General features: G+C 41.4%; 1 protein-coding gene across 4 annotated transcripts in view; it reads left to right on the forward strand.

Annotated features, from left to right (window-relative positions):
* RNF121 (ring finger protein 121) overlaps positions 1–12,374 on the forward strand; it is an 82,652-nt gene that overhangs the window by 1,505 nt on the left and 68,773 nt on the right. The window lies entirely within an intron of this gene.

The following is a 12,374-nucleotide window of genomic DNA, read 5'->3' on the forward strand; positions in this document are numbered from 1 at the left end:
ATGTCCCCTTTACCTGTCTAATGGACATTTAACAACTGATGTATTGAATTACCGGTGGTCCTTGAATCACTAGGAGGAAAGAGACATTGAGTTTAAAGGGGATGAAGGGATAGCGCTGAGAAGTAAATAGAAGGTAAGAAAGGAAAGGGAGATTATTGTGAGGCCAAAGGTACATTCATAGCAAGGGTTGCTTATAGCTTTGCGTAGGACAGCATATGGACAACTCAGAGGGATAGGAGGAAGGGGGTTGATTGTCAGGGGTCCACTCACCACCAGTGGGATCTCTGAGGGATCAGAATCTTAGAGGCTCTGGCTGTGTATTGGAGGTGGGTGACTGGGGACAATTGGGGGTGAGGCTCAGAGAAAGGGAGTAGAGGTGCACTTGAGAAGCTAAGACTGTTGCTTGGTGGTAGGATGACTTGGTGGATTTGATTTACTTGATTGGGGTTATTAAGGTGGCGGGAAGAGACTGAGAAACTGACAGGTGGTTAGAGCAGGGGAAGATTTTTAAGGAAACATTTTAGACCCATACCTCTCAACCACTAGAGGTGTTTGGATACCACTTGGTTGGTGATATGGGGTGGTTGTGGAAATGACCTCCAAGGCCCCATCCAGTTTTAAGTTTCTGTGATTACGGTTGACTGTGGTTCAGTGAGATATAGTTGAAAGTGCCCTGGAAAAAATAAATACAGTATTGAAGTTACTACGTATGGTTTGTTAGTCATGAACCCTTCTTTGAGGGAGCCTGATTTCAATTACATATATCAGGGTTCATTGAGATACAGAGCAAAAAAGTATTGGCAGAGGGGAAAAGAACTTAAAGTTTTGATGTAAGACAGTTTTTATTTTTGCTTCTTCGCTTTTCTTCCCTTATTGTTTTAAGAATTTGAGAGCTTCTAGTTGTATAATATGCTTATACTACAGACATTAGAGTGTCGTGCCTAGAGGTCAACTTTATATGTAACCACTAGCATCCATCCCAGAAACTTCTGTTACTTGTTTTGTTTACGTAGAAAGATATAATCTGTGGTCTGGAAATTCTGTATGGACTGGTTCTATCTTTTGTGTGTTTGAGAAAATAACTCTGAGAAGCTGGAACAGCTAGTAATCCCTTCAAGCTCCCTTCTCCCAGACAAACAAACACACAAACAAGAACCAGGGGTCTGGTCTGGTAGACTTAGTTTATGTGAGTTTCTACTAAAGTCTACCCAGCTGTCTCTTAGCAGCTTTAGTTAGTGAAAAAGAAGGTGAAATCCATCCTTGTAATTTGCAATTATGGAGGTCTGTGTGTTAAGCACTGGCAATGTAAGACGGGATCTTTACCAACTTAGAGTATAGGGAAGAGGCATGCAAATAGCTCTACTCTATTAGGTAATTGTTATATTGGAAGTGTGTAAAAAATTCAGTGGGGCAAGTGGTTGAGTCTGCTAGGAGGAGTCAGTGAAATCCTTATAATAGAGATGAGCTTGAGCTGAAAAAATAAAGGTTGGGTTTACAAAGAAGTAGTGATTTACATGTGGCATCAGAGTTGCCTTCCTGTAGCTCTTTCTGCTTGGTAAACTACTGTAGGGCCCAAATTATAAAAGGGTAGTGGATAGCCTAACTAAGACACATTTGGTGCTCTTTGCCACTTTTTTGGAAAGATTGCACATGCTGTGGTTTTGTTCTTCAGGATATTGTACCTGTGTTTTCCAATATCAGATTCCATTAGCATGATAAGTGGTCTGGAATAGCAACCATCATTCCTTTCCTCTTCTTTTGTCTTTTCATTATTTGTTGAAGTAATTTAGGCTTTGCTAAGTGCTTCTCTAGTTTTGGAGAGGTGTAGAGAAAATAGGGTTTAGGAAATGAGCTACCGATAGAAAAACTTACTGTTTATTGAGCCCTTACCATAAACCAGCTCCTGTTTAAAGCCCTTTACTTGCATTATCTCATTCATCACTAATAGCAGCCCTGTGAGTTAGATTAGCTGCACTTTGTACTTGAGGAGACTGAGGCTAGAGAGGTTGAGTAACTTTTCTAGGATTCCAGTTTGTGAGGGAGGGGGCGGTGGCAGGGGCTGTGTGCAGATTCCAACCCAGGTCCGCCTATGCTATCCTGAACTTAGCCCATGCTGTACTGAGCACCTTGGTTCCATTTCTCCATTATTTGTGCTATAGGGGTAGGTAATTTAAAACTGTATGATTTTAATGATCTCATGTGAAAATTGATATGGTACATTTGATAAGTGACTGTGATTCAAAAGAGCATTTTGAGTCTCACGTTTGTGATGGTAATTTTATTAGTATTCCCTATTTATTGTCGAGGAAGTTGAGGTTCAGAGTATTTGAGAATGCCGAGGATATTGCAACTACTAAGTGGTATCACTAAGATTTAAACCCATTTTTTTTTTTCCCCAGATTCCAAAGCATTTGTTTTTTCTCAGTTTAAAGACCTAAACTGCAGGCTCATCTTACCAAAGTAAACTACCCCTTTCTATATATACAAAAGTTTAATCTCCAAATTATGAAGCAGTATTTCATTCTTGAGAGGTGTTAAGTAGGGGTTAACCAGAGGAATATTGGTTTTTCCATATAGGTCCTTTAATTTACTGATAACCTGATTCTGCTAAACCCCTGGTTGGGAGGAGTGATTAGCTTAGTGATAGTTAGGAAGATGAGAGATGGGTCTAGCCAACTCAGGGTAGGTAGTAAATAGGCTGTGATAACTGGTTAAACTCAGTTCTTGCTCTCAACTTGCCAAACTACATGGTGCTTGAGGATATTAGTAGTATAAAGCATGGGTACCAGATAGGTGGTCCAGAAGCAGACCTACTCCTGGAGCCAGTGAGTTCCTCCTGGAAGGTGTAGCTGGTCAACATTAGAGAGGAATTGGAGGCATCATTTTGACACAGAGACCCAGCTTGAGACCTAAGGTAGAAAAGTGCATCAACATCCAATCAGGGCCAGACTGCCTGCCTGGCCAGTGCCTGTGAATTCTGGATGCATCTACTCCCAGTGCTTGTTCATCTGCCAGAATGATGTGACATACAGATCAGTGGGTAGTTTCCAGCTCAAGTTCAAAGCAAGTATCCCAGTCTACAACTAACTTGAGGTATTATTGCCTCAAGTATGTAATTTACCTCATCTGGACCCTGTTTTATTCTTTTTTTTTTTTTAATGTTTATTTATTTTTGAGAGAGAGAGAGAGAGAGGGAGACAGACAGACAGAGTGTGAACAGGGGAGGGGCAGAGAGAGGGAGGCACAGAATCCAAAGTAGGCTCCAAGCTCTGAGCTGCCAGCATAGACAGACATAGAATTTAATGCAGGGCTCGAACTCATGAACTGTGAAATCATGACCTGAGCCGAAGCTGGACACTTAGCCGACTGAGCCACCGCCCTGTTTTATTCTTATTAAAAGAGGAAATTGGACTAGATTGGTGGTTTTTAAATCTTTATTTAGCCACAAAAGCCTTTATTCAAACAAAATCTCACTTTGAAACTTTGGGGTACTTAAGGGGACTCAGAACCCCTGACATGTCTCAAGACACACTTTGAGACACACACAGTTCTCTCTTACTGCCCATTGATTGGATGACCCTACTCTTTCTTCTTTCAGCCCCTCACTCTACTTCCTCCTAGCCCAGGTCTACCAAAGATTATTTTGTCTGTCTTCCCCACTAGACTCTTAGCTACATTAGAGAGCAGAATTCAAGTCTGTCTTGCTCGTTGTTATAGTCCCTTCCCTCAGCATGCTGCTTAACATACAGCAGGTACCTGCTAAGTGTTTGATAATTATTATTTTTGAGTAATAGTAATAATAGCTACCAGTTAGTGAATATTTGTGATATGCCAGCTCCTCTGCTTAGTAGTACATGCTTTTTAATTGAATGTTTACAACATCCCTATAAAAATTGGACTGTTGGACTAAATCGTGTTTAAAACTTTCTGGTTCTAACATATGGTGCATCATGTTTCTGGTTACTGCCAGGTCTTTGTTGGTGCTGTCCTGTCTGTATGTTTCAAATCCCACCTGTATTTTAAGGTTCTAGCCCAAGGCTGTCTTGACTTTTGGAACTATTCTGATCTACACTGATGTCTTCTTTCCCTGCCTTTGATAGTTTTCTCTGTGTTCATTTATCAATTCATCAAATTTCTGAAGCACCTTCTATGTGCCAGGCACTGTGCTATTCTTGGTAATACCAAGATGGAGAAGGTGTGATAATTGCCTTCAGGGAGTTCACAGACTAACATGAGAAGAGCAACACTGATAAATAAGTACAAAAACATGTCACAGGTGCTGTGCTAGGGAGTAGGTGGGATGGGTATATCAAAGAGGAAGTGGCAATTCATGTCTTATCTCCTCTTCTCCGCTAGACTGGTAAAGCTCTAACAGGCAGGGTATAGAAATCCCTTGCTTCTTCAAAGGAGTAATCACTGCCTTCCCGCCCCCCCCCCCCCCCGCCCCTTTTCTTGTGGGTCTCTCCTGATAGACCTTTGATAAATGTCTCTTGTTTCCAGGAGTTTCTTCTCTAGAGACTCTTGGTCAAAGCCAAGATTTTACTGGGGGATTGAGGTATGTGTGATTGAAGTTTAATCTTGGATATTTAACTATTTATCTTTGGATTTTTTTTGTTTTTTTTTGTTTTTTTAAATGTTTAGTTTTTAGAGAGCGAGAGACAGAGTGCGAGTGGGGGAGGGGCAGAGAGAGAGTGAGACACAGAATCTGAAGCAGGCTCCAGACTCTGAGCTGTCAGCTCAGAGCCCAACACGGGGCTCGAACCCATGAAGTGTGAGATCATGACCTGGGCCAAAGTCAGATGCTTAACCGACTAAGCTACCCAGATGCCTCTGTGGATTATTTTTAAGGTATGTAAACTGAGTAATAGCATAGTGTAGTGGGAAAAAAACAGAGTAGTAAAAAGTACTCCTAGGTTCTAGACTAGGAATAGCAGATTTGTTTTATCTCAGAGACAGTCAAATGATAATAGATGCTTAAAAGGCTGTGTTGAGATTCTGAGGCCTGGGCTCAGGAGGAGAATGCTGAGGCAGAGTGCTGAAGGTGAAATAAGATAGAGTACTTACTCTGTGCCAAGTGTTTCATATGCATTTTCTAATTTAATACCAAAATCTTACAAGGTAGGTACTATTATGGTTATCCCCATTCTATAGATGTGGAAACTGAGATGTAGAGAATTTATGTAACTTGCCCAATGTTATATAGCTAAGTAAGTGACAGAGCTGGAGTTCAAATCCAAGATGACTCCAGCACCTGTGCTTTTAACTATTTTGGGCAGTATGAGTACTGTATACTTCTAATACTGTCCTACAGTGGACATTTCTACTATGTAAGTATATGACTTCATTTATAGAGGTAATTTGACTGGAATCATGCTGTTTGTTTCCCATGAGATTAGGCTCTCCTTGAAAGCCTTGTGTCCCTGGTGTCTGGCAAAGAGTATGATTCAATAAATGCATGAAAATGTGAATTCATGAAAGATTTCAATCTCTCTGTACCTCACTTCTTCATCTGTGAATTGATAGGTTTGGACTAGATGACGTTCTAAAGGTCTCTTGCAGCTTTGAAAGTCCTGGATCCCAGTATTTTACTCTGCCTGTATTTCATACAGTTCCTGTCAGGTACTTAGGTACTATTTTCTATCAGGTAAATACTAGTGAATGAGTGAGTGAATGCATAATAATTGTTAATAACCCGTGCTAATAACATTAAGTTGAGAGAAGAAAAAAATGGTGATAGAGAAGTTATAGACAAAAAGGCCTACATATAACCTTGACTTCTTATGCAGAGTTTCATACTTTGGCAGATAGCCTGTCTGCAGAGAATCTTTCCCATTTGGTTTCTCATCATACCTTTATACCTCCCATCCCCAGCTCACTCTTGTTTTTTGCAAGTCACTTTTTTATTAAGCTTATGTCTTGTTTTTGTTTGTTTGTTTAAGATTTTAAGTAATCTCTACGTCCAATGTGGAGGTCAAGCTCACAACCCCAAGATCAAGAGTTGCATGCTCCACCAACTGAGCCAGCCAGGTGCCTCCAATTAAGCTTATGTCTTAATAACTCTTCTACTTCCAGAAGGAATTTAAGGTGTTACTTGGTCAATAAAGGGGGATAGGAGAGAGAGAGGAGGAAAAGGTGAAGAGGAATGTTCTAACTCCTTGAATGCCAGGACTGTCTTTCTCATCTCTATACATTCTTCAGTGCTTTGCCTGGTACTTGGCATGTAGCAGACATCAGTATATTGTGGGTTCGGCTCAGGATGAAAGGAATATTAACCTAATAGCAAAGGTTAGCTGACACACTTAACTATCTGTTCTGGAAATAACACAATATCACCTGACAGCATTTGCTTATAAACTGCTTTTGAAGCATTTCCATTTTTAATTAATGCCATATTGCACCTTACCAGTGAGTCATAGGCACACAATCTGAGGATTTGCTCTCTGCCCCATGGTACCTTATATGGATTTCTGTCAGCACTTAAACCATGTTGTATTTCCCCCCTGATTAGGTGGTGAACTCTGGGAGGGAGGGGACAACCATATCATTTTTTATCTCTGTGTTCCTAGCACCTAATCTCTCACAATGGCTAGCGTAGAAATTCAAATGTTTATTGAACTTGAATCTTAAAGGGATGTTGAACATCCCCAGTAAGTGATCACTCCCAGTCTGTGTTTAAACCCCTCTAATGGTAGGGAGCTATCTTTTGGGTCATCCTATTACCTCTTTGAATACCTCTGTTGCAGTTTTCTTCAAATTGGGCTAGAATTTTTATTTCTGTAGTTTCAGCTTAAAAACATTTTATTTTAATGTTTATTTTTGAGAGAGGAAGAGAGATGAAGCATGTGTGGGGAAGGGCAGAGAGAGGGAGACACAGAATTTGAAGCAGGCTCCAGGCTCTGTGCTGACAGCAGAGAGCCCCATGTGGGGCATGAACTCATGAACTGTGAGATTGTGACCTGAACCAAAGTTGGACGCTTAACTGACTGAGCCACCCAGGTGCCTCTGTAGCTTCCTCTTTTTAGTCCTTGTTCCTTTTTCCAGATCCTGCTTCTTTGCATCTTTGACCATGGAAGCACATGCAAACACTGGCACTGCCAGAGGATGCCTCTGAGGAGTGTAGGCTCAATTCACCTGGGACTATTTGTCCTGAAAGCCAACCCACTGTAATCCGTCTGATGTCATTCCTTATCTCCACTTTATTTCTTTGTGTTTTTCCTTCTTGAAGTCCTTTGTTATCTCTTTGCTCCTCAGAGGAAAATCTGGTAGGTAAATGTAAACTCATTAGTTCTCTCTAAAGTGCAGCTTTCCCAAGGGGATGCTGAGTTGTGGCCATGGGGCTTTTGGCCCTGGGCAACTAGGGAGAAACTGTGGGGAAAGAAGAAGCAGGGAACTGGAGGCAGAGAGCATAAGCATAAGCCACAAACCAAGGTTTGTGGTCCCTCTGTTCTCCTTCCCCTTTCCCAGTAGGGTGTTCTCAATAACTTAATGTGTCTGTTACTTTTTTTTTTTTTTAATTTTTTTTTTTTTAACGTTTATTTATTTTTGAGACAGAGACAGACCATGAACCAGGGAGGGTCAGAGAGAGAGGGAGACACAGAATCGGAAGCAGGCTCCAGGCTCTGAGCTGTCAGCACAGAGCCCGACGTGGGGCTCGAACTCACGGACCGCGAGATCGTGACCTGAGCTGAAGTCGGCCGCTTAACTGACTGAGCCACCCAGGCGCCCCCCCCCCTTTTTTTTTTTTTTTTTAATATTTATTTATTTTGAAAGAAAGAGAATGGGGGAGGGACAGAAAGAGGGAGAGAGGGAATCCCAAGCAGGCTTTGCCCTGTCAGTGCAGAGCCCGACTCAGGGGTCAAATCCCATGAAGCATGAGATCACGACCTGAACTGAGATCAAGAGTTGGACACTCAACTGACTGAGCCACCGAAGCACCCCACTGTGTCTGTTACTTAAGAGGACCCTAGTGACACTTTACTCTCCATTGCCCATTGCTTAACCTCTTCTTGAGTCTGTCAGCACCCTCCAGAAACAGTTTTTTCTCCCTCTATTCTTATGGTAACAATAGCTAATTTTTTAGTGCATACTGTGTCCCTGGCACTGTAGTAAGCATTTTACATGACATTAGCTCTATTAATTCTATTTTAATACTATTATTATGTTCAATTTCTACATGAGAAAAACCAAGACACAGCTAAGTAATTTTAATTTATTCAAGATTGCATAGGTTGTAAGTGGAGGTGGGATTTGAACTTGGTGATAGGATTCCATGATCTCTGTTGCTGGTGTACTCTGTAACATGGACTCACTGTTTTCAAAATTCACCACATTTTTATTGAACATTTAATTATACCAGATACTTTTTTGGTCTTGGGAACTCCTAAATGGATAATGAGACTATCTCTGCTCCAAAAGAGGTCACAGTCTAGTAGGGAGAGGAAGTGATAATGACATAAAGTATTATGAGTAGAGTTATGCACAAGGTACCACAGGTACATGGATGGAGTGCATAATTGTATTTGAGAGTGTTAGGGAAGACTTCAGAGAGGATAGGATATTGGATTGATTTTTTTTTTTTTTTTTTTTTTTTATGAGTTTATTTGTTTTGAGAGAGAGAGCCAGAACCAGGGATGGGGCAAACAGAGAGAGAGGGAGAGAGAGAGAGAGAGAGAGAGAGTCCCAAGCAGGCTCTGAACCCCCATCACAGAGCCCAACAAGGGGCTCAAACTCTTGAACCTTGAGATCATGACCTGAGCCAAAATCAAGAACTGAACCCTCAACCGATGAGCCGTCCACATGCCCCATCATTGGGCTGATTCTTGAGGGGTAAAAGTTTACCATGTGAAGGAATGGAAGCATGAAATCTCTAATCCTTAAGCATATTATTCTTCACTAATAAAATATTTGTTGATGATTGCTTTTTGTGCAAGGGGCTATGTTAGGCACTTGGGTCGAGAGAGAAGATGCTAAATCATGTTTCAAGGAGCTTATAGTTCTGTTAGAAAATGGGACATGTAGTCCAGTTGGAAATGCAGTGGCTATAATTATAAAATAAAAGGTCCAGTGGGGCACCCGGGTAGCTCAGTCAGTTAAGTGTCTTACTTTGGCTTCAGTCATGATCTCATGGTTTGTGGGTTTAAGCCCTGCGTTGGGGTCTGTGCTGACAGCTCAGAGCCTGGAGCCTGCTTCGGATTCTGTGTCTCCCTCCCTCACTTGTGCTCTCTCTCTCTCTCTCTCTCTCTCTCTCTCTCTCTCTCTCTCTCAAAAATAAATATATATACTTAAAAAAAAAGGTCCTAATTACCTTATCAGTAGAAAAAACAAAATACTATTGGGGAAGTAAATCCCTTCTCATTGATAGGGTTAAGGAAGTCTTCTTTGAGAAGGAGCCTTCTGACCTGGACCTTATGGATGTTCTAAATTTCACTAGAGAGCATCAGGAATAAAGGCCCCAAGTAAATGTGAAAAAGAAGGATGTATTTGTGGAGATCATCAAGTAGATGAGGACTAAGTGCTAAATCTAGAAATATAAGTTGGGGCCCATACAAGGTTGATTTTGAATGCCAGGCTGAGGAGTTAAGGTATGTTTTAACTCAGTCATCAGTTATTGAGTGCTTATATATGCCAAATACTATGCAAGGGGGACACAAAGATGAACGCCTGGCTCCTATTCTCAGGGGATTAATAGTCATATAGGGGAAGACAGACATGGAAACAAATAATTGTGGTATAGTGTAAGATGTGTGTTATATACCGTAGTGACACAAAGGAAGGAGTGATTAACTCTGCTTAGGGGAATCATTAAAGACTTAACAGAGAAGAAGCTTGCGTTTGCTCTTAAGGATTAAATTTGAGTTCAATAGATAGTCTATGAGGTAGGGAAGAGTGGTCCAGCAAAGTGAAAAGATCTTCAAAGGTTTGGAGGCAGATCCTGGGAACTTTAAGAATTTCTGTAAAACTGAGTACAGGCTAAATGTAAGGGGATAACAATGAGCAGTAAGGTTGGAGAGACCTTTTTATTTTTTTTTATTTTTTATTTTTTTTAAATTTTTTTTTCAACGTTTTTTATTTATTTTTGGGACAGAGAGAGACAGAGCATGAACGGGGGAGGGGCAGAGAGAGAGGGAGACACAGAATCGGAAACAGGCTCCAGGCTCCGAGCCATCAGCCCAGAGCCTGACGCGGGGCTCGAACTCACGGACCGCGAGATCGTGACCTGGCTGAAGTCGGACGCTTAACCGACTGCGCCACCCAGGCGCCCCTGGAGAGACCTTTTTAACAATATGCTAAGAAGCTTGGGTTTAAAACATGTTCAGATCTATGTCTCAGAGTGATCAAGTCTGATAGAAGTGTAGAAGCTATTTTGGAGGGATCCAGTTGGGGAAAGAAGAAATTAGTTGGGAGTACTTTGGTAGCTAAGAGATACTGAGGATCTGAGCAGAAGCAAAGGCAGTGAAGGTGGAGAAAAGTGAGCAGCTATAAAAATATCAAGTAACAGTGCTTCCACTTATTTTTGTGTGCTTTTCATTCCTTCCCCTGATTCATTCACTTACGCATTCATGAAGCATTTATTAAATATGTAATCTGGATTGTTAATTCAATCTTTCCTTCCTCAGTACTTGTACCTTCAATATGTCATGCATTTTCCTAGGTCCCAGTAACTCAGCAATGAACAAGACAACGAAGGTCCTTGCTCTTGTGAAGTTTACTTTCTAATGGGGGCATGCAGGTAACAAGTAGCAAACAGGATAACTCCAAATGGTGACAAGTGCTCTGAGGAGTGTAGGGTGATGTGATAGAGAACAACTAGGAAAGGTTATGAACAGCCTATGAGGTGATATTTGAACCAACACCTGAGTGAAGAAGATCTGGCAATTGGAAGATTTGGAGGCAGACATGTGTCAAGTGGAGGGAGAAGTATAAATCCGTGGGAATGAGTTAGGCATGTCTTGGGACCAAAGAGAAAGCCAGTGTGTGTGAATCATAGTGAGCAAGGAAAAAATAATACCAGTCAGGTCAGGGAGTTTGGCACAGTCAGATCTGTAAGGCCTCATCGATGCTGCTAAACATGTTGAATTTTCCTGAGAGTACAATGAAAAGAATTTGGATGGTTTGAAAGATAGGAGTGAGGTGAGCTGGTTTGCATTTTTTTTTTTAATTTTTTTTTTTTAATGTTTATTTCTGAGGCAGAGAGAGACATAGCATGAGTGGGGGAGGGTCAGAGAGAGAGGGAGACACAGAATCAGAAGCAGGCTCCAGACTCTGAGCTGGCAGCACAGAGCCCGACGCGGGGCTCGAACTCACACAAACCGTGAGATCATGACCTGAGCCGAAGTCGGTTGCTCAACCGACTGAGCCACCCAGGCGCCCCTGGTTTGCATTTTTAAAACAATCTTTCTGGCTGCTTTAAGGAGAATGCATTGTAAGGGGCATTCAAGAAGAGCTGTTAGGAGATTTGCAGTAGTTCAGGTGAGACCTGATAGTGTTGGGGGTGCGGTAGCATAGATGATGGGAAGTGGATGAATTTAGAATATGTTTTGAAGTAGAGCCTACAGGACTTGCTGGTGGATTGGATATCAGATAGAAGGGAAGGAAAATAAGCTTGACTTCCAGGTTTTGGGATTTGTTTTGCTTTAAGTAATTGGCAATGCCATGGTTGATGGTATATGTATTGAAATAGGAAGGACCAAAGGAGAAGTCTTAGGTGGGGGAGAAGAAATGTGAAAAATTCTGTTTGGCTATTTTATTTGACATCATCCCCACTGTTTGTTCGAGACTGTTACTCAGTCTCTGTTTATTTCCGAAGCATGTGCTTTGTTTGTGTCTAGTGCTAGGTGTGAAGTAAGAGGGGGATGCTGAACGAGTAAGGCATTATCTTTGTCATCATAGCTGTTAACATTATGTAACATCCATCTAACATTTATTGAACACATACATTGTACCAGATTACAGGCTAGTTCTTTGAAACAAAAGAAAGTAAGATTCAAGTGATGCTCACACCCAGTTCACATCCAGTAAGATTGCTAAATAGGAGAAAATATTTGCAAATAGTATATCTGATGAAGAACTTACATTCAGGATATATAAAGACCTCTCACAGCTCAACAAGAGAGAGATAAATAACCCAATAAAAAATGGACAAATGATCTGAATTGACTTTTCTCCAAAGAAAGTATACAAATGGCCAATAAGTGCCTGAAAAGAAGTTAAATATCATTAGTCATCAGAGAAATGCAAATCAAAACCACAATGAGGGGCGCCTGGATGGCTCAGTCAGTTGAGCGTCTGACTTCAGCTCAGGCCATGATCTCGCGGTTTGTGAGTTTGAGCCCTGCATCGGACTCTGTGCTGACAGCTTGGAGCCTGGAGCCTGC

The sequence above is a fragment of the Panthera onca genome, chromosome D1 (assembly GCF_046562875.1).
Source record: "Panthera onca isolate mPanOnc1 chromosome D1, mPanOnc1 haplotype 2, whole genome shotgun sequence".
Lineage (NCBI taxonomy): Eukaryota > Metazoa > Chordata > Mammalia > Carnivora > Felidae > Panthera > Panthera onca.